The following is a 24,749-nucleotide window of genomic DNA, read 5'->3' as shown; positions in this document are numbered from 1 at the left end:
GTTCAATGAAGGCCTTCATTGAAACCTTCAGACATCACGGTGTCCATAGCTTCTAGATAGAATCCTTCTCAGGTTCAAAACCCGATTTCATTCAAATTCACCCTGTACGTCGAAAGGTGTACATTAATACTGATATCAAGGATTAAACACCCTTTTGTTTATACTGCACGGTCACATCCTTTTTCATCTGACCTGAAGTGATCCATTTCAATAGACAGTGTTAATTCATATTATATTTGAACTAATTAAAAGTCAAGTAATGGTTTTCTTACTGATTGTATAGGTGTATGAAATCGTACCTTTCCTTTAATCATAGGATGTTACAGTACCACTTCTAGATGAGGATGTCACCTTTCCATTATATAACTTATATCTAGATACTACTAATTATCCTGTAGATGCTTTAATCACACTGCCTTAATGTATTTGTCTTGCCCACTTGGCTGTTCAATAGTTACAATAAGCGCATGCATGGGAGTACAGTGTAACTTTATGCTAAAGAAGATAGACAAGTCCACAGGTAATTGCAGAGCACAGATTATAAATTTCAATTTCAGATTATTTAGTAGCGTGTTAACTACTATGTAAATGATTTAATCAATTTCAGATATAAGGAAATCAGCTTTATGTTAGTTAAGTTAGAAACAAATAGATTTTCATTGGAGTTTTATTAAGTTATAAATTGCTTTTCTGTTAAAATTTGAAATAAAAACAACCATTGCTCGATAATTACATTTTTTTAATCGTTAAATGAGATTTCAATTCAGTTTTCAAATATTCGTAGTGGTAACAACTTAAGTTTAAATCAAATATTATGCAATCATTTCAAACAGCTTACAATTTTGAATGAATTATTAAATTTTACTGAAGGTAATCGAAATATTCTATCATCCAAAAAGTTTCGGACATTTCTATTAATAATGGTAATTTATAAGCGAAACAGTCTTGTAGATTGCTGCATACAAATTCCGTTCTCAAGCAAATGAAATTCAACAGAGGCACTGAGTAATGAAAGCACCATTTCCACATTTACAAATCGAAAAGGCGACTTTACGTTCCCATTGCCAGCTATTACCACCGACAATCCTTCAAGGACTCCCTATTCCCCAAACGATGGAACGAATTACACACAAAAGCCATCGCAAACACCATTCCCATTCAATACGACCGCTCTGATTAAAATGCAGAAGCCCATTCCGGCATAAAGAATTCCGAATTAATTCGACCAAATCCATTTATTCCAATCTGGTTTTGAGTCTCCCTCCCCCTCTAATCACTGGCAGACGAAAAGAGTGAAGAGACAGAAAGCAGCCCCCTCCACAATAGGTTTGTCCCCAAAATGCGAACGGTCATCATCATTAGGTCCGTGGAACGGCTCAATTAGTCCAAGACAATGACGAACCTTGAGCTGGGAGTCATCCTGGGACAAATGATGAGAATCCTCCACCACCCTTCCTTGAAGGGGACAAATAGGTCCCTCCTTTTCAGGGCTACCAGAAGTTTAATCGGGTTATTTGTCAAGAACCTATTTGTAAGGCTAGATTTTATTAATTTTGAGATTTCTATACAAGCTAGGTTGTTGATTGCTTTTTTTCCTTGTAAAAGATGCAGTTTGTGTGTTGGATTTAATATCTCTGTCTTCAGGGTTAAAATCTTTCATTACCATTAACGAGGGCTCGAAATAAATTAGAGAAAATGCTTCCGTCGAACTTGGGGAAATGTTAATGGAAGGTTACGCTTACAAATGATAACTTGAAGAAAGTCTTTAATCTTCACAATTAGAAAACGGTTAACATTAATGGGAAAATGTTCACTTTTATAAATGAAATCTTTAGCAACTCATGCAGTAATCATTTGTTATGGATGTAGCGATCATTAATAGAGGGTTGTAATTGCACAGATTTAATGAGAATATATAATGTAGATAGAGCTTTTGTGGCATGACGTACACAATGATGGTATCAATTTCAACATTTCTCGAGTGGATTCAGAAACCAAAGTTTCTCCCTCTTATTTGAATACACATTTAACTTGCCATAATTTGTTTCTTAATTTAAATTTTTACATGAAATCATTTAAAAATTTGTGCAAAAGTGTTTAATAATATTTTTGGTGTAAAGCACAGATAATTAAAGATTCAGCTGAAAGGCATACGATTAAAATTTATATAGGGCTCTAACTTTAATAATTAGTTTTCAAATATCGCAATATCTACTGTCATATATCTATTGTTTAATCCCCTTTTTTCCTCCTTGATGAAAGATGGAACTCTTGAATTAGAATTCCCTCTGATTTAAAGTCTGATTTTTGAATTTGATTCTAATCTCGTGCTTTGAAGGAAAGTAAAAGACATCACATCTTCTATAAAAATAAAAGTTCATTGATATTTCGAGAAAAAAAATAATAATTCAGAAGGCATGACGTGAGCAATGATGGGCACTAAAGATAAACATTTGACAATCAGAAATCTGAAATTCTAATGGCATTTTTTTTTTAATATAATTTCTGTCATAAGTTTAAAAAAGTAATCTAGATACGGTCAATGATTTTATCACTCATAGAAAAAGAAAAATCTGCAACAACAAGACACATCATCTGTAAGAAAAAAACACATTTTCCAGATTGATATCTACTTTTTTTTTTTTCTGTCACACATGAACTCAACACCCGACGACACGCGTTTACGCTGCACCAAATTACCCAACACGCTTCGGAAATTACCCATTTCCCATTTTATCAGGCACACATCTAGTTATTTACTCATCAAATTCCAATTTCGGAGAGCTGCACAATGGATTTGCAGAACTATCGAATGCAATTGTTGAGGGGATATAATTTCACGCATTCCGTTCCCCTGTGACCTATTGGCAGGTGCGCGTGCCTCATTGGACATACAAAAAGGAAGTAGACGTCAGGTGGGCTGGGCAGTCCTTCTTTTTGTGATCCCAAGCGTGTCTAGTGACCGCACCAGGAAGCCGCGAGTGACCTTCGATGCCATCGATATTTCTCAATGGCCAGCAAATCACAAAAGCAATTGCGGAGCTCAGTGAGATAGGGAGCATGATGGCCTTGTTCGTACGCCAGACGACAACCTCGGAAAATTGGTTTCGGAAGTCGAGACCTTTGTGACTTCTGTGTAAAGATAAAAGGTGGTGTATTGTGCACTAAAATCATAATTCGTAATTGGGCGAAGATGCGTTGATCTCTCTCTGCGATTTGAAGTCATTGAACTAATACTGAGAATCGAGACTCGGTCCGATTGTTAATCAGCGGAAGTGGTCTTCCCGAAACTTTCTCGCACGCTCTCTAATAAAGGTGTTAAAATCCCTAATCCTTTGCACATAATTTTGGACCTTGGGTATGGTCGTGAATTAATTGCAAGGTCTTAGCACAGTAATTACTAAATGTTAGATATTTGGGGTGAATTTAATATTTTTACTGAATCTATTGTTTGTTCCTTCGCAATTAATCCTTGACATGCGGATAAAAGTACCCGAAAATTGAAATTTGTGTTTTAGACGACTGCTTTTCAGCCGATTCAAAACCAAAATTTGAAAAAGAAATACATCTCAAAATCACATCACCTTGTTTAATTTATTTCAGATATTAAGTTTTTAAGTTATCGTCTTCGCATACTTCTGAAAAGTACAGAACAAAAGACAATCGACACCTTGATGAATTTTTTTCCAAATTTTACAGAAACTTAACTATTACTTTAACTATTTGTCTATGTACAGAATTGTATCAATCTAGCTGTCTTCATTTTGTAGCTATCGTATTAGGTTATAATTAGACAACCCTACATAGAGACTTCCTCCAAATTGATTTCTCTTAAAATTTGATATGGATCTTCAAATTAAATATAAAGACTATAAATCAAATTTCATTCGTTTATTTCAATGAGTTTTAGAATTATCATTGTCACAGACAGACAGACGTAATAGCAAAAATGTGTTTTCAGACCTCTGGGAGGTTCGAAACATGTAGATGCGTCAAAATCTCGAATTCGAATTTTTTCATGATTACAACACTTTTTCTGTACTTTGTATACGAGAACGTGAAATGCGCAATCGTTTGTGATTATAAAGTGTCATAAATATGACACTAAGTGTTTGTCAAGTTACAAAGTTACAAGTTTAAGTTACAAAGTGTCATAAATATGACACTAAGTGTTTGTCAAGTTACAAAGTTACAAGTTTAAGTTACAAAGTGTCATAAATATGACACTAAGTGTTTGTCAAGTTACAAAATTACAAGTTTAAGTTACAAAGTGTCATAAATATGACACTAAGTGTTTGTCAAGTTACAAAGTTACAAGTTTAAGTTACAAAGTGTCATAAATATGACACTAAGTGTTTGTCAAGTTACAAAGTTACAAGTTTAAGTTACAAAGTGTCATAAATATGACCCTAAGTGTTTGTCAAGTTACAAAGTTACAAGTTTAAGTTACAAAGTGTCATAAATATGACACTAAGTGTTAGCAGCAAGTTAACATCATCCACCTGATATATTTTACATTAAATAAATAAATGTAATATAAACTGTTTTTATAAACACTCTATTTTAAGCTGGATTTATGTATAAGCTTTTCACACTATGACTTAGACTCATCCCCCCCCTCTTCATTAGGGGACCTTTAAAAATTGTCCTAGTAAGCAGCATATGTATTAAATAACTATTTAAATGGACTTACTAACGACCCATATCTCAATACCTTAGGCCCTCATCAAGTCTAATACTGTTTTTATTAGAGTATTAAAAAGATTAAGAAAATAATTTTTAGTCTCTATCTTATTTTCTACTTTTTAGTCTTTAAAGTAATCCATTATTATTAATATTACGGTCTCTTAAACATTTTTTTTTTAAATTCACAACCAGGAGGCATCATTAAAATATAAATCTACTGAAATTAATCAATTAAAAGTAATTAAATTCTGGAAATATTAAAGCACTATTTTGGTATTGAAGATGCATAATGATACAATATTTCAAAATTCTAGCATACCGAAATCAATTTCAAAATTCTATTGTTACAAAAATAGAAAAAATATTAATTGAAATAAAAAATTTTGGAAATCATGCTCTTTTGGAAATAGAATTATGCCACCTGAAAAGTGTTAAATAAAATGCTTAGTAAAAAAAATACTGAGTCTCTGTGTGTTTATTACTTTTTAATTGTTCATTTACCAAATACTCGTTTAATAAAAATTTCTGTATCGTTTTAAAAAAGTAACTCTTTAAATGCATGCCTCATTTTTTGAAATTCCTATTCTACGATTTCATATATGCGCAGTATATAACATGGGAGTATCATATTAGGAAGAAACGGTTGGCAAGAAAATATATTTAAAACAAGGAATAATATACTTTCTAAAAATTTATATGCCCTATAGCTGTTAATCTTTAAATGTTGTAAAAGAAATTTCAATCACGAATACAAAATAGAGTTTTAAGCTTTTCATTAAAAAAAAAAAAAAAAAAAAAAACATCGATTTTTGACGACGACAAACAACGTAATTCTTCCAGAGATCTATTCTTTGTTAAATCCTAATTGTATCTATAGGTCTGATGTTTTTTTGTCCTCTATTCGGATTACAAATAGTTAGTTACTCCTTTATCGGATTCCATAGATTGTAGAAAATTTACTATACACATAAAAAAAAAGAAAATATTTCTGATATATATGCTATTGATATGAGAATTTGATTGTAATCTATATCTGTTATTTTAATTTTTCCTTTAATTTCTCAAAATTGTTAATAAAAAATCGTAAATAAAAATTATATATATTTCTTCAAAGAAAAACATAACATCCGCTTTTCAAGAAGTATCAGTATCGAGGCTTAAAATAATTACTGTCAGAATTATATTAATTGTTAGAGATATTAATTAATCACAACAATTCTCATAAATATATCGGTAAATTAATAAATAAAGCTTTTTTATATTCCAAACTTATGATAATATTTGTTTATCACATACTTGTTTGCTGCTCTATAAACTTACACAATCGTGTCAAAATTGACTCTAAAACCTACTCACCGGAATTCAGCCGTTGTTTTAAATCATAAACAAAAGACAAATAATGACATCTGATGCCACAAAGAACAAATATTATTCGAAGAGGAATTTATGTTTAAATTAAACTCCAGCTGCACCGTCATTCGAGTATGAGTTTCATTGTTTACGAGTCCCTGCTGAGTGAAGCCGAAAAAGTAAAACTAAAGTAAATGAAATAAGAATCGAAGATATATTTGTAATTTAAATGTGGCAACATGAAGGAGAGATTGTCAATTAAGGTTTCGCTCAGACGATTTTGTTTTGGGACCCCTGGGGATGTGTTCTTCGATAAATTATTTCCCGCCGAGAATTCTCCATCTTTTCTAATTAAAGAGATAGCTGCGTTTGTTCGAACAGATTCTTTAAACGATACTGATAAGGATAGCGTTTTGTGTTTGTCTGGCAAATGATTTAAAAGGGATTGGTTTCGAAAAATAATTTTGGAATGGAGTATTAACGAATTCATATTTAAGAATCGCTAGAAGTAACTTGCAAAACTTTCTTGTTTCATTTTAGAAACTATTTGTTTATATGAAAAGGTTTGGTTTTTATTTGTAATAAGTCCCACTGGAATTTATTTTGTTTCCTGTGTCGTAACTTGTCTTTCTGTTCAATTATTAAGGTAAAATTGCATTAAGGGAGTTCACAACAAACATAAAATGCAATGACGGAAAGATTAATGTAACCGTGATGAATTGTTTTATGCTTTAATTACCAATTAGCCGTCGTCAAGGGAAACCGTTCTATCTAAGAAAAGGTTGCAATACAAATTATTGTAGCTGACTAATGTCATTTTGAAATACTAATATTTTCTTTTTCTAACAAATTGCTTTTGCCACTACACATCTTTGATGTAATTAATTTAATCAGAGAATAAAAGAGTCTTGTATTTTTTTCATCTATCGCTAATATTCTGAATAATAATTTTTTTAAAAAATTGTTGCTTCATATTTACCTGCTACTACCATATCGAAAATTTTTCACGTTTTAAATCAAACAAATTAATTACTGATTTTTTTAGATAGTAATTAGTTTAAATATGATCAGGAGTTCCTGAGACATCAATTAGTGATTAGCTGTATAATTATTAGATGAACAGTAATCATTCAGTGTAAACATCAATGCATTTATCGTTTTGTCATCTACTTGTTTGTTATCCATTTTTTTTTTGTACTGTTTGTGTAAATTTTGTTTAGTAATGAAAATACCTTAAATAATACCTGTTAAAATTTGCTTGATATTTTCCTTTAGCTACTGTAGCAAAATTTATCACGTTTTTAAGAAAATCAGAGAAATCATTTTCGATTTTTTTATCGATAGTGATTAAACATGATTGGCGAAGGATTTAGGTATTCAGTTAGTGATTAGTTAAGTAATTATTACGTGATCAATTCATACTATATAAACGCTGAATATGGAAATAAATTGATCGGTCATTGAAACATTGTCGCATCGGTTATTGTATTTTTCAGTTATGAGTATGAAACTATAGAAATTTAATACAACTACTATAAGAGAGTGTTCATCTTATGTATGATTAGTCTGGTAATTTGCCGAAGATATTGGATTATATTAAATTCCAATAAAGTCTTTTAGATATAACTTCATGTCCCTGATTCCGTCAAACTGTAAGACAATAATGCCATGTTATTTTTAATAACCTTGTATATGTTCTGATGATTGTATGCATGAATGTTTCTAATGGTGATAGTCTCATAACATCATAGTCGTATTAACCCCTTACCTGCCGATGATAACTTGCGAGATTCGGTCCCCAATGTCATGTATATATACGCATTTAGTTGCGAGGCGTATATATACGCCAGGGGCAGTTAACATATTGACTTATGGAGACACACAGAGGAGGCCAAAATTGTGGACACTTTCGGAAATTTTTATGTTTTCTAACTTTGTATGCTTATAGAAAATGCAAAGTTTCACAAAATGTAAACTCCAACATATCATTTTAAAGAGAATTTAATGCTGATTTTAATACCAAAAGCAAAATTCAAATATTTGCAATACAAAAAAAGTTGATTGGTAATAATTATCGACATACATTAGATGCTGATGACTGCAGTGAGTTATCAGTACTTACTAGGGTAGCCTTTATTTTTTATTACACCTTCAGTTTGATGTTTCATTGGGCTGAGTAGAGTTTTAAGCTTTTCCTTTGTTATTACAGGATGCCAGGAAGCAATTATAGCCTCAATTAATTCTCTTTTATTTGGCGAACGCTTCATATGTACAAGAATTTTCAAATGGTGCCATTAAGTTCTCGATAATTTTGAAGTCAGGACTGTTTCTTGGCCATGACAACAATTCAATGCTCTTTGCACTAAAGCACACTTTCGATATTTTTGCAGTGTAGCAAGGAGCTGAATCCTGCTGAAAAATAATTGATGCGTTGTTGGAAAACAGATCACTGATGGGAGATATAAATTTTGACTCTAGAATAGTCTCAATGTATTTTCTTGCATTTAATGTCCCATGGATTACATGAAGGAGACCAATATCGTCTTCTGACATGCATGACCAAATCATAACACTAAATGAAATCTTCATAGTTGCCTGAATGCAATCAGGATGTAGTTCTTTGCCTATTCTATGTTTTATCTATTTTCACTATCACTGCCGAATAACAGTATGTTTGTTTCATCACTCCAAATAATTTGTGATCACTGATCATCTGTCCAATTAATGCATTTCTTTGCCCACTGTAATCTTTTTATAGGCTGCTTAAATTTAGATAAGGATTTTTTCGTTGAATTCTATCTCTTAGTCCAACATCTATTAATTTTCTCTTCATTGCTCTTGAACTGACATAAATACCAGCATCATTCAATTGACTTCTGATGGCCGCTGATGACAGTCTTCTATCTTGGAGACATAGTCTTTTTATTTTTCTGTCATCAACAGATGTGGTGTACCTTTTTCAGCCATTTAATGTTTGTTTTTTATTGAATTTGTCTCCTGATATCGTAAACGAAATTTTCGGATTCCAGATATAGTCACTGAACCACCCATCTGTCTTGTAATTTCAACATGGGAAAGACCACATCATGTATCACAATAATCTTAGTTCTCTTTCTAAGAACCCAAAATATTCTTTTTATTTGATGCCATTGATTCTTGACTAAATATTTACAAAAATCCCTACCGTATATAAAAAAGTTTAACAAAACTTCTAACTTGCAATTTAATTACATAAAAAACAGTCATACTTCTACAGAAAAAGCACAATAATGACTTGTTCCAACTTTAAACCCGCTGTCATCTACTTCTAGCAGTTATTAACATTTGATTGGTTTCCATAACAAGAACAATAATTTGCCAGGAGAGTTAGAAATTACAATCCACTTCATCACTTTGTTTGTTATTCAGATTAGAGTAAGAATAACTTCTTTTGCTTTGCAAATATTTGAATTTTGCTTTTTGTATTGAAATCAGCATTTAATTTTCTTTCAAATGATATGTAAGAGTTTACATTTTCTGAAATGTAACATTTTCTATAAGCATACAAAGTTAGAAAACATAACAATTTTCAAAAGTGTCCACGATTTTGGCCACCACTGTATATATACGCCCGCGGCAGGCAAGGGGTTAAAAACATAAATGTGAAATTCATCTATCTTCTTGCGTTCATGGTATTTACTTTTCTTATTCGTCTTGCAAATTGCACAGATAGTAAAAAAAATCACTCTTCTTAATCTTTCAACTATGGAAAAAAAATCACCCTATTAAATATTTGATGAAACAATGAAAAATGGTTTGAGTTTCAGGGTAACAATGTAATCTATTTTTGGCAATTAGACAAAAAATATTTTAAAAATTGCCAAAATTCAACAACGACTCGCACGACTATTCAATTGATATAATTTAAGACTTTTTTTTTCAAATTTAAAGCATGTAAAATTTATTTTTGTGTTGTAATATTTTCGGAAGTAATTGCGGGACGGTTTGGGCTGTAAAGTGGCAACACACATACTCACACACATTTATCTTTATTATTAGAGATGTTTATAAAATTGTTCTAACTGCAAAGAGTCTGTTTTAATCTAATAGAATAGAGATTTAAATCATCTATAATATTTTCCTTCAGCGGCAATGGCAACACTGAAAAAATTATTTTTCTAATAATGGGAACACTTTTTAAATAGATAAAAAATAAACATTTAATTAATTGTCACAAATCTCTCATTCGAAATTACACTTCGTATTATTTGTGAATAAAATTTAAATTTGAGTGGATTGAATTTCTATAAAGTAAAATAATTTATGAATTTTTACTTTTATTTATATAGAAATTTTTGTATAATTAAATTAATAACTATGCTGTTTAATTGTTGAAATGTTAGCTATCTGAGAATGGAATCATGAAGAAATAAAATAAAACATTTTATGATTATTCTTCCAGAAAGAATTAAATGCGTAGAAATTATGACAGTTAATTTTTTATGTTTGTTTAGGAAATTCAGAAAATAAAAATCAGGCCTTAACAGTTGGTTTCATTTTTAAAACAATATACTTCCCAGTGTGTTCATTTTTTAAACAAAGCAAATACGTATAAATTGAATTCCAAGCAAGGAAATAAAAGTTGTCGTTTGCTCTGTGAGTATTGAATAAATTTTCTATTCTTGAGTTTTGAGTATCTATTAATAAAAAGGTTTTTCACTTTTTCGTGTCACGACTTTGGCTGGAAGGCAGAAACAGGGAAAGAAAAAAGAAGCTAATCTTTTTGTTTAGCGCTGCACGTGCGTATTTTTGAGAAGGAGATTTTTGAAAAAACACACTTTTCTCGGAAAGTAACGGCTATTTTTCCAAGTCCACGTGATTACCATCTTTTGTTTTCTTTCCATTCCAACGGCCATTCGCTTTTTGCGTGACCAACGTACATCCATATTCTCGAGTTTCGTATCATTTTGTTTTTTATCTTTTGAGTTGCTGAGTTATTATTAACTTTCTCGACTTTTTTGCCTTCTCATTTAGAATTTTGCTTGTAAAATAAAAAAAAAATCGGTCATTGTGGTTTATCGCTTTCATACGTTATTCTGTAAATGAAGTTCAAGATTGCAGTTCATCTATAGGGCGTCAACGTTCCAAATTAAGGTGAAATGATATTCATGACACACACTAGAAATATGTTTGAAAAGTATCGACTTTTCTGTTCTGCTAGTATTGTTATATGTATGAAATGAGGACAATGTGCAGAAAAAGAAGGAAGATTTATTCTTTCACTTCATTCATACTTTTGTTGAAATGGATGAATCGAGTTAGTTTTTTAAACATTTTCTGTTGTATTATATGAATAATTACGTTCATAATTTATTCTGTAATCGCACAACTAATCTCAGTTCCTCTGTTTTGGGTGGTAATATGAAATGTTTTTGTTGCAATTTGCTGTGTAATGCATTTTATAATAGATGAAAGTATGTTTCTTTTCGTTCCTATTTTATAATATAAATAGTTTCTAATTAATGAAGACATAATGGATTTGTTGTACTCAAAAATAGGTCTAATTTTGCTAATAAACAAAAGTGATTTTTTTTTTCTTTTCAAATCGGTTCATTTTTAAACGCCGCTTCTATTCTTTCATGTAATATGATTGGATGCGTAAAAATATGTTATTCTTCTTATTGCTTAAAAATTACTTCAGTGCTGCAGCACATAGTATTTTTTTAAATAATTTTCTGAGATATTACATAAATTATAGAAAATATTCATAGTACACATAAAATTTCAACGCTGAGCTACTCTTCTCTTTATTATGTATATACGCTCTATACATGTATATTTTTACTAAATATATTTAGTTTCAGAAAGAAAACTTTTGTTTTAATTGAAATTTGAACACTTCTATTTCAAAATAAAATTCAAATTTTAGTGGAGATGGCAAAAAATTAGAGAGATGCATAACACAATTAACGGAACAATACAAGGCTTTTAAAATGGAACAAGGTACATGCCTTTTGAAGTCTAAAAATACTTTACTCATACTTACTCAATACTTATTATAATCTTAAAAACAAGCTATATAAAATATTTAATTCAAAATTTTGGCAACCTTTTACACCGGCAAATCAGTTGGTCGTCAAAGCGGCAAGTCTATATTATAGTTTCTTCGATTGTTTATCTTGTATGACTTCATGTATTTTTTCTTATTAATTTTGATGAATCTTTTTAAATGCTGTCTATGGTCTTAAAACTCATTTAAACCTGTTCAATTCAAAACAATTATATTCAACAATTGAAAAAATGTTGTTCTGAAATATTAAAAAAATAAAACAGAATAATAGTGAAAAGAGTTGATGTCCAGTTTATATGTATTAAAATACAATTTCTCAATGATCGAAAAATTTTGAAAATTTGAACTAAGTTTCCTTTTAACTTTTAACCAGTAACAACCAATATGATTTTTTATGGAATCATCTCTATAATTATTTTTAATATAAAACTATGCCTAAGAATGGAATAATGAAATATTAACATAACTATTGTCTACATATATAACACATGTACAATAACGCATATTATGAGATTAAAAATATAAATAATTGTATAAAATACGATGTAATAACATTTATTTAACTTTCTATAATTATTATAACATTTTCATTGTCCCTTTTTCGCATGAAATTTTGTTTTCATAAACGTTATTCCGAAATTAATTACTTTATTTTTGTTTTAAATTTTTACTAATTGTAAGTTAAATTCTCTAAATTTCCTAAACATAAATGGCAGCATAAACTTGGATGCATCCATTAAATACATTGCAATACAAATAGCAACCACTATTTATTCTCGCGAGTTCGCAAATTGTACAGACTAAGTCCATGGCAAAGGATACCGACGTGCTCTGATTGGTTTAAGACTTGGCATCCTTTTGGTAATGTTTTGCACTCATAATAGTCTAATTTTCACTTATTTGGCTCAAACCTTGTACCTTTCATTAGTTTTATGGAAGATACGAGTGAATATCAACACGATCTAATTTTTATTAATATAATTGTTTTCTCTAAATTTTACTAATACTAATTAATAATAATAATAATAAATATTACTAATAATACTAGTAATACAATTAACTAATGTTGTTTATGCACAGAAGTATAAAAACTAAATGGAAGTAATTACTCAACATATGATGCAGCAATTAAATAATTCTTATTTTTCTATGATTTTCGTGCCTTTATTAGATAATTTATGCAGTCATTGAAACTTGTTGCTGAACGTCTGTTACTTTCCCATCAACTACATATGGGGAGATGATTACTTAATGTCCAAAACGTATAAATATGTAAGCTTTAACGGAATATTTGATTTCTTAGCTAATTTTTTTAGTTATATAAAAATAATATTAAGAAACACACACAAAAAATATTTTTAATAAATTGTAATTTTTATATTTCCTGAATTTAGGTTTCAGGATTTGATCTTTTTTGCTGTATATGTGTTCCAGATTAATATTACATGTGAACCGTAAAAAGTAGAGGGGGGGGGATAAATTCACAAATTTTATTTATTTTTATAAAAATATATTTCGGTATGGCATCTTTTAGGCAAAACATTGCCAAAAAGATGCCAAGGCTTAAACCAATCAGAGCACGTCGGTATTCTTTGCCATAGACTTAGTCTGTACAATTTGCGAACTCGCTTTATTCTCCAGTTGCAAGAACTGCTGCTCTAACAAGTTCCATTGTCGTGTTTTCATTTTTATTTAATCGTTTCGTTTCAATTTTTGTACACACATATGAAAACCAAATTCCATTAGAACACAATAATCAATAAAACTCCATAGAACATATATATACATGTCTACAAAACCGACAATTACCGTCTCACTTTCAATAACAAGCTACCAAACCGGGAACACCAACCGATATTTTAAACGAAACTGCGCAGCGCACGCTACTGCCATCAAGTAACACACCATTTTCGCAGAATTAGCCAAACAAGAGACGGACTCTTTCGTGCGTCAAAATAGCGTGCATTTTAACCGTTGGCAATACAGCATCTCTACAATAGGATGCTTATTTTCACTTTCAGTCTGTGGCATCAAGCGGATGATCGGTCAGTCACGTAAATGTGGTCTGTTACTGATGACGTCACAAGTACCGTTACATACGCTCCGACAGAGAGAGCAACGGTCGTTCTGAGATAATCAAATGGCAGGTGTTATTACACGGTAGTTGAGTAGATGTATGAATGGAAAACACTACAAATGAGACAGTTGCGTTTTTCTGTGGAAAAATAGACATAAAACGGGACATCAGGTCTCTGCTATTATTGGAACAACTGAAAGTTTGTCTTTTTTCTTCAAATCTAGAACGTGTGCTAAAATGGACATTTTGATAATTCAAAAATAATCGGTGTAAAAATATATAATGAATTATTTTGCTGGCAGTTCATTCATTTCATTTTCTCTTCTTGTTCTGGATTTGAAAAAAAAAAGAATCAAATGCTTGTTAAAATTTTGATTAAATTAATTTTTTTAATTTATATGGTTTTATGGTGTACTCTATTGCTTTAAATATAAAAGTATATTATATAAAATTTATTAACAAAGTATTTATAAAAATTTAAAAAAAATGCAAAAGGATTACTATTACTTTCTAGTAATAGTAATCCTTTTATAATAATTAATTTTATAATAATTACTTTGTTGCAAAATACTGTTTCATTTATTATCCCAATGATTCATGTTTAAAACATATTTCTGTGTAACAAAGCCTAAGTTTAAATTTAGATTTCGGAATAATATGATATGTAATTTTTAGAATAAATTAGTATTTTGAGAATAGATGTTGTATCTTATACTATTGTGTTTTCCAAACGTAATTTATTTGCATCATTTAGTAGTTCTAATAATAAATAATTAGTTTCGAGTATTGTGTTATTGATAAAGACGCATGTAATTATGGTAATTCAAACTCATATGATATATATGTATACAAACACCAATAAACTGTCTTTGCTTTTTTGTGTTTACACTTCACTAAATATTTAATTTTAACAACCAAAAAAAGACCAAAACACATTTTTTAGGATATATAATATACAATCTAGTATGTGTGTTATGATATCTCTTAATTTAATTTAAATCTTAATTAATTTCCTAATTTTTATCTTAAAATAGTCCATGTTACATTACCCAAAATTATTTTTTCTTCTTACCTGATCCAAATCCCACTTTGTTACTTAATTATTTCATATACGCATTCTAAAAATTTGATGACTTGTGCATTTCTCACACTCTAAGTGAAGAGATAAAAATCCCTAAGGCCTACGCATTCATTTCAAAGATATCTAAAATTCCCTTTTTTAAGTTGACACGTGTTCAAGAAATCTCTATCAGAATCTCACAATAAAATCAATGAAGGGAACATTTCCGGTTTCTTTTCCCTTGTATTCTGGTGCGAACAGACCCGCCTTTCATTTCAATGAGGCTCAATCTATAGGAAAATGGCTGGAAGTCAAGGCAAAACAGCTCTCAGGTAGTTGTTAAATGACAAATGCGTTTTAATTGTGACTTCCCGCGAATTGATGCTTATATAGATCTTGAAGAGAATCCATTGTATGATTTCTGTTTTATTATTATTCCTTTTTCTCTACATTTACAAAACTTTCAACTATGAATAAGGTATCAGCGGATAGATATATTTTTCTATCTTCTGACCAAATTTAAATTAACATGCGCCAATTGGTTATAATTTACATTGAAAGAAAAGTTAAACCTCATAGATGTTTTGATATAACGGAGTCGCAATTGGCTCAAGTCCATTTTTTTCTATTTTATAAAGCTAATCTATATAAATCATGTCAAAGACACCTTTATAAATCAAAATAGTATTTGATTGTTTTGAGTAGCGATTGACAATTCGCCAATCTTGGCGTAATTTGAAAATCGCCATTATCTTACGATCTTAGCTTGAGTATTTAAAAATAATTAAATATGCTCGGGAATGTAATCATCTCGGCGAAATTTCATGTATAGTGGAGCTTGATAATTTTGGTATTTTATGTATAGCGAAGCTTGGCGATCTTTGGCATTTTATGTATTATTTGCCAAAGGATTCTAAAACCCTTCACGCTTTTGCGCATACTTTTGATGGGTTTAATTCGGAAAATAAGAGTTAGATTAAAGGAGGAGATTTTTACATTTAACTATAAATTCCGGAAATGGCGCACATCCTTCCGTGTGTCATTCCTTAGTGAGATAGAACCACCAAAAAGTGATCGTCTCAGAATACTGAAACAGGACAGTACAGTGGAGCATGGCGATCTTGGCACGATCTAAAAATTCCATATAAACTCATTATGTTGGCGTTATTTGCTTTATCTGAAAGTCGCCAAGCCAATTCATTATGTTGACGTAATCTGAAGGACCCCAAGCAACATAAGATACGTGGGGCCATAGAAATAAGCAAGTACTATCAAAGCTAACTCATATAAATTCGATCTGTAGCGTATATTCTGGCATGTATATATAAATTGTAAGTAAGTTTACATCTTTGCTTGTGTTTATGTTTCCTTACTATTTAATTTCAACGACCAACAAAAGACAAAAAAAAATTGGGGGTGGGGATAAAATGGGAAATTTCATACCGGTTTAATAACCAATTACTTATAATCCTTTTTGCCAAATATATACGATAGTAGTTACAATTTGGTACTATGTCAATACATTTCATGCTAAAGAAGTCGCCACTGTTTATTATAAAAAAACTCAACTTTGCATTCTGCAATAGTGACAAATGAATCGTTTCTTTTAATTTGATAATATTACATCACATTTGAAATAGTTCGTCATCGCTTATAGCAACAAAAATAATACAATTAATATTGCTGTATTATAATTAGTCGCCTTAGATTATAATTCTCCCGTTGCATTACAAACTGAAATAATGTCAATGAGTCGCCTCAACTTCTTGCAATAAATCTAGTCTGTATACTATAATAACTGCCGCTGAGTATTATAATATCATTTACCTTGCCTTCAGTACATTTAGAATCATTACGACAGCCACACTTAATGGACATTTTATTTGGCCAATTATCCTATTATTAGCCAAACCAAATGATGCCAACCTCAGTTTTTCTTTTATTGTTCCACCCACAAGATGTAAAACATGCTACGTTTGAGTTCGTGATATAGAAGTTTCATATCCATTTCCGACATTTTATTGCACTATAAACATGAACAAATGCGCTTTTTCCATTTCCTTTGTTGTCCCGTTACGTGTCCCCACAAAACTCAAAACAAAAAGCAGCCAAATGGCAACTGCAAGTGAACGGAAGTGAGACGCTACGAAAATGAACACCTACGAGAAATCCGGTACGTGTGTTTTAAACCGGTGACGCCCTCTGGCGCCCCCGCTCGCCCTCTTACTAAACACCGCCCGCAGGAGGGAAGGGCGGACACGTTTCCTGCAGGTGGACACCCCCACCCTTTGTATGTGCAACACTTTTCCCATCATTCCAGGGTCATGTGTACACTCTCTTTTGTTTAAGTTTAATCACACAAGGTAAATAAAATTAGAATTGCCAATATTTAATAACATGGTGTTATTATTTACAGCAAACAACTAAAATTAGGTATTATTATATTGAAGCTATTGTATAATTTTTTTGTTGAATTGGAATTTTTAATTGATTTTGGCAGTTAGGTTGTAAAAAAATATGGTGATCCCATGGATCTTGGTGTTTGAATTTGGAATTTTTTAAAGATTGTTTCGGATTACCATCATCAATTCTGACTAGAATTTCTGTAAAACAAACTGCGTTCGCCCAGTTGTCTGTGAACTCACTGACTACCTACACAAGAAACGCAGCATGGCATCGTCTGAAATGATGAACCCACGTAACAGACGTATAATTACTTTTTTAGCAAATTTGTAAGGTGAATTAAAGAATAATTGTGCATTTCAGTTTTAAAATCTTTAAGACAAACTAGGCTCGTTCTGTAATTAAAAAAAAAACACCTACACAAATTAGTATAAAAATAAAGTCATTTAGAATTAAATGTAGAAATCTGATCCATAGTATCTTGAAAATATTCTGTGCTTGATTTCTTTATCTTGTTTTCGTCAGATTTGATGGCATTAGCAGTTGGATTTTATTCATAAATGCTTTTGTATTATCCAATTTGCTGGAAAAAATTCCAACCTATAAACTAATGATAAATTCTGCTCTCAAGTTAATATACAAGAATTTTTTATTTTTTGGCTCATAACATTGTCATAACAAAAACACGCGAATGAAATATTTTTTGAATTTCATAATAATAAGAAAAAACATTGTCACAAATTGTATTTAAGATTATTTTCAGAAAATTTACAGCAATTGGGGAAAAAATAGCATCACTGAAAAACTACTTTTTTTTCATTTTTAAGGAATGTAAAAATGATTAATATGATTTAATATGTTTCGAATTTATTTAGTAAAAACGTTAAAATTTTGGTAATTTTTAATTAAAAATATAATTGAAATTTCGAATAACTCTTTTTCATGAGAATCTATTATTGTATAAGTAACTAACTATGCGCCAAATTTGACCCTATTATCTATTCTGTAGAAACTGTATTTTGGGCATAAAAGGCGCAATTGCATCTCAAAATTTACAGAAAGAAATGCTTAAAAGTTTTGCCAAAATAAAACACACGGAGGTATGACACCATCATTACACACATTAAATTGCCTTCCGTTATTATGAGCGTCATTTCCGAAAACTTCATGATTGAAACTAAAATTACGGATTTGCCATGGAGCCTTGAGAAAGTGTTAAAACAAACATAAATTTGATAATGATTTAACTATTCATCTTCCATTACTAAGCATAAGTTATTCTTATATGCATTGAGAAAAAAATATTAACAATATTATATGGCTTAACGACTGCAGACGACTTTCAGTACAACCAATAAAAAATATCTCCATTGAGAAATCGTCAGCGATGTAGTAAGCAATCATGTAACTGCAAACGATATTTAAATTTAAATCTGAATTCTTTAATATGATTAGACAACCGTGTAAGCTCTCAATTCTCGATTAAAAATATTTGAGTGGAAAAATAAGTTATTGAATATTTTTTGTGTGTGAATTCGTGGCAACATAGATATTTCCAGAAAGTTATAGAGAACAGAACCAGCTACTTCTGGTAATATAGTATTGATTTAGGGTTCAAAGAGTCTGAAAACTAATTCCAGCAAAAGTCCATTTTCTTTGCTATCTGTGTGTTGGTTATATTCCCTGGGGAAAAGGTTTTCACTTTAGATTATGTAATTAAACAAGAACAAAATAGTTGTAAGACATTTTTTTTTACCATATATTATTTTCTGTATTCTGCGCCAAGCAAAATAAAAAGTAAATTATCAAAAAAATAGTTACCCATTTATTTTAGTAGATTTCTAAATTCATTATAAAATTAACAATATTAAAATTTGTCGAAAATGTTAATTATTCAAATTTATATCTACTACACGAATAATATTTTTAATCACTGATTTCATATAGACTAACTCATTAACAAAACTGATTTTATATTAATGTGTTTTTATAAGTATTTAATTTATGTTCTTTTTTTGTTTTTCAGGTAAGGCATCACGATGAAAACAATTTTTGATTACTTATCTAGAACATTATGGTATGTTTTTTCTTAATTTATGAAAATATTTATATATTTTTTGCTTAGCAAAGCTTTTTATATTTTTATCTTGCCACTTTTTATAGTCTTAATTTTTAAAAAATGAAACAATAAAATGGAAAGGTTTGCGACTACGTTCTAGATGAATTTTTTGAAAAAGTTCAAAATTAGTTATGTTTTTGCATATTTGGATAAAAAAGATTGAAAAAAAAAACATTTTATGAAAACAGAATATACGTAAGAGGCAAGAGTTTTTTTTTTAAAGTGGAAAAGAGGTGCAAAGCAAAAATTTTCTAGTTTAGAGGTTTATCAAATGATTTTCTTAAGATTTGGCAGATAGTTCCTGAACTAAAAAATAAACTGTATTTCTATCCATTCTTTAAATATTGGGGTTCTAATGATGAATAACACGAAATCTTCATATTTTTTTTTCACATTGGCGAGGATAAAAACAGCTATAAAATATTTATGAATGAACAGATTTCTTTTCCTCTAGTTCAGGAGCTGCAGAACATATTGAAAAATTATTATACTAGATTTGAACAAAAAAAATATGCATTAGATTTAAATTATGAAGTTTTTTTGTCAGAAAATTCTATCAAAGAATAAAATTTGAGAAAATAGCATCTAAAAATATAAATTAGTATTAAAGCGTGTGTAAATTAAAATACAAAACTCAGTGTAACTTCCCCCCGGAAACATTAGACTTAGGAACAAAATTCTAATGGTTTTATAAAGAAACCTGTTCAAACATTAAGAAAATTAAATCAAAGAATTTTTCATAATTTCGTTAAAAAAAAATTATGACTCTTCAACGTAATCACAAAAAGCGATTTTACATAATATGCTTTTTATTAATTTAGTATACTGTTTTATTTTAATATAAATTACTCATTTAAACTTCGTTATTTGCTATAAATTTTTTATAACATTAATTGCTATAATCTGGTAATTTAAAACCCAAATTTAAGTGCTAGACATTTACAAGCAAATGCATTACCCAATAATTTAATTCATCTTTTCAGGAGTAAGTTAAAAGTCGAAGAGCATCCACTATAGAATAATTACGTTCAATACTCATTCGAATTCGGGAACAATATTTGAAATTAAATTATCATGGATGTTAGTAAGCTTTAAATACATTGTAATCATATTTATAACTATATAACTAAGCCTAATTATACTAGCTTAGTTATACATGAGTCTTATACCTTAGTGTTGTTTCAAGTAGGGACATTAATCCAATCTTGCCATTGCATTTGTTTCAGAATTTAACTTACTGTTCGAAGAATATAAATTCAAGGAATTTTAACTAGCTGAGTGCTAATTAGAAGAGGAAGAATATTTTTTTTTAGAAAATACGTTATACAACAAAGAAGAAGGAAAAAGAAATGCTAGAGTGTCACAATTCAGCAACTTGATCTTCTTTTCTTTTCTTTTTTTTTTTTTTTTTTTTTTGTTACAAATTTGAAGTTTGTAAAAATTTGAAGTACAGAAAAAAAGTAATTACTGCTATAGGAATTCACAATATCTAGACAATACATACTGGGTTGAGTGGGAAAAAAAATCTGTGAAAAAAAGTTGCCCCGTGGTATTTTATTCATAGCACGCTTCACTAAGGTGAGAACGAGAAAGGAAGAGGGGTAAAAAAAAAAAGAAAAAAAAAACTCTACACTTTTTCTAACTTTAAACGAGTAAAACTGATTTACTAAGTTGAAAAAAAAAACTTTAAACATTCCACCCCTAAGTCATATACGAAGCTATAACTCAAGTCTAATCAAGACTTTTCATTGTCGAGTATATGCCGTTCTGTTCAAGCAATTCGCAAAATACGTTATTGTCAATTTTTTTTATTCTACTGTTTTTTTCTTTATCCTGTTCTTCCGTGTATCGTGCCTTGAATACTGATGAATGGAATTTACCGTTCTCTGATTGTGTCAGAATTTTTTGTAGCCTTTTCCGACAGAAACAAGGTTAATAGTTTGGGTGGAGGGGGGGGTGAGGCTTCCGAGGAGATTTGAAAAGGATTAGAGTGAGGATGAATGGTAGGTCTTGACCTAAACGCCATCTATTTATTATGTTGGATTATTATGCTATTTAATAAAATGTAGTAGTCATTACATTCTTGATGATTCGAGTATGCCAGTGAGCAGCTCTATTCTAAATAATATTCCTCTCGGTAAGCTGGAAGGTAAAGGCAAATTCCTTTACTTCTAAGTTACTATCTGACAACATAAATTGTTCATGTTAGGAACGGTCAAAATTAGGGCTTAAAAATCATTTTTCAGCCTCTAACTTTTAAGATATCTGAAAACTTTAAATATACAAAAGTTGTTCGTTTTATTAGGCCGATTGGTAGCGCGTTGGATTCGCGTCCCTTATATTGCGAGTTCGAACCCCGCCGGCCGAAGATTCCCCGCGTGCTTGGTGGCTGGCGCGCGTATAAATCTGTCGTGGTCACAAAGTCCTCCATGTCAAGAGTAATGCCACTGGGGTTATCAGGGGTGATCGTTGTCTGATTCAGGTTTAATTCAGGATCTGTGGATGAGTGAATGAAGTCTGCCCCGTAAAAAGGGTTGTTACGTGTGTGTAGTAAGTCGTACTCTTGGCCCTAGTTGGCTAATTGATTTCATTTTTCTATATTCAATATAAAGAAAGTCATAACGAAATGAAAATTTCAACTCCCCACCATTTCCACTCTCTTTGATGGGCCAATTACGAACTCATTTGAGGTTTTTACATTTGTCACAGCATATTCCAAGCCAGTTCAAGTCCAAATAAAATTACTCTAGTTATGCTATTTACAAGATAACATGGGCAGAGCATTATATATATAATATAAATTATTTGTCCAAATAATTTAGCTGGAATAAAATTAGTGAGAAATTAGTAGTTCCTTTTTTAATAGATTCAATGAATGTAAGTATAAACATTAATTAAAGAGCATTGAATATAATACAGACTTCCTATCAACAGTTCAAGAAATATTTTAAATTCGGATAAATATAAAAGAACAGTACCTGTCCAAACTTAAATCTTGATGTTCTTCGATTTGGATTTTCGGACTAGACTGTTCTTTTTCAGTTCAGTTGAATAAAAAAAAAAGCTGATACAAATAAAAGCGGCTTAATGTCACCCTACTTTGGCAATAAGACATTGGTTGTGACAATAAGCCAATGATTTAAAAATTCATAAAAATGACGTGGATACCCTATCAGCTTTCAACAACAATCAGAGTCAATATCATGGCTCTTGTGCCAATAAAATTCAAAAAATTCCAAATTCAACAATCAGAGAAAAATCACTCGATCATATGTTTAATGAGGTAATGAAAACAGTGCGTATTTCGGTCAATAATATAATCTATTGTTGAATATTAGGCAAAAAAATTAAAATTGCCAATATTTAGAAAACATTTGGGCCACTATTAAAATATCATTATTAAAAAGATTTTTCTAATTTAAGATTATGTAAAAATGACTCTTTTTTTGTGCTATTATGTGTTTGGAGAATAGAAAACGTTGGAGATAGTAGAAAACGTTGCAATTTCATTTAATGTTTAATTAATAAAAATTATAATTAAAATTTCAAAAAAATTGCTTCAAATACACATTCCTAAAGTTCAAATTAGACATATGTCAAATCTGATAGTGCTATGCCAAACGATTTAGCTTATACAGCTCCAACATAAACATATACAAACATATTCATCTTTATTATGCGTAAGGAAATAAGCAGAAAAAAATCATTCAGCTAAATGAAAGGAAATAAATCGAGTGAATGAAATAAATCTCCCGTAATGAAATAAATCGAGTTTAAAGTAACGTATCTCTTCAAGATATATAATATCAAATATGTTTATATAGAAAAATAAGCAGTTTTTCTCTCTTTTTCTACATAAGGCCTATTAGGGATTGCAATACCGGACCAAAATTTCAATACCGGTATTCGGTATTTTTTAAATCTTAATACCGGTATTAGAAATTTCAGAAAAAGAAAGAAAACACAGGTGTATCTTTTTTTTATTTGCCAGTTTTGTTAGAGAGTGTAAATATCACAAAAAATAATTTGTAATTTATAAATTATAACAGTATATAATCACAAAAAAGTAAAGAAACATCTTATTTATTTAAATCACAAAAAAAATGTAAATATCACTATTCAGTCTGTGGTACTATTACAAATTTTTGAAATGTGATCTTAAAAAACATAATGCATCAATTGTACTGTAATTAAGCCTGAAAAGTAATTTTGTGTAAAAATTACCAGCTGTTGAAAACGCTCTTTCTACGCTAGTTGATGATGCTGTTAGAATGCGCGATATACTTTTTCCAAGTATTTACCTCTAAATCCCTCAACTTCAAATAAATCGATTTCTCGTAGTATAATTTTGGATAAAGCTGATTTCTGTATTGTATTTTGGTTCGTTGAAATTTTTTTATTTATCGCTCATTCTAATTTTTGTTCAAGAGACAATTCCTTTTCACTATCGATAGTAGTGACATCATAATCTTCGATAATTGAACCGAATTCTTCTGAATGTAGATAGGGTTGTGGGTAAAAAAAATTTAAGAAAACTTACTCTAAACTTAATCAGATTTGAATTGGTTATTTTCTTTTCTTCTTTTTCATTTTTAAAATCATTATAATTATGTAAATACCATAAGACATTTTCTATTTCGATATGCCTATCTTCTGTGCTGTTTTTCAATGTAATATATAATTCTTTAGATGGTGATGTGTGCTGTTTTTTCAGTAATTGTAACATGAAATTTATTGTTGCATTCGCTGTTAATAAATTAGAATCTCTCCGATATAATGCCTCAGTAGTCAGTTTTATTGGAAGTAGAGCTGATATAGTTCTGGATATTAAGTTGAATTCACTATCTGAAAAATTAATTCACAGGTTTAAGTAGATTATTGCTTTTTGGATTGGATTTCTCAGTTTCAACAATCATTCCATCATTAGGAATAAACTGTTCCAACGTGTTTTAGAATCTAATATTAACATATATTTTGTTTTATTTTCAGTTAGTATATATTTTAG

Source organism: Argiope bruennichi, chromosome 5 (assembly GCF_947563725.1).
Source record: "Argiope bruennichi chromosome 5, qqArgBrue1.1, whole genome shotgun sequence".
Taxonomy (NCBI): domain Eukaryota; kingdom Metazoa; phylum Arthropoda; class Arachnida; order Araneae; family Araneidae; genus Argiope; species Argiope bruennichi.
This window is presented reverse-complemented; position numbering follows the sequence as displayed.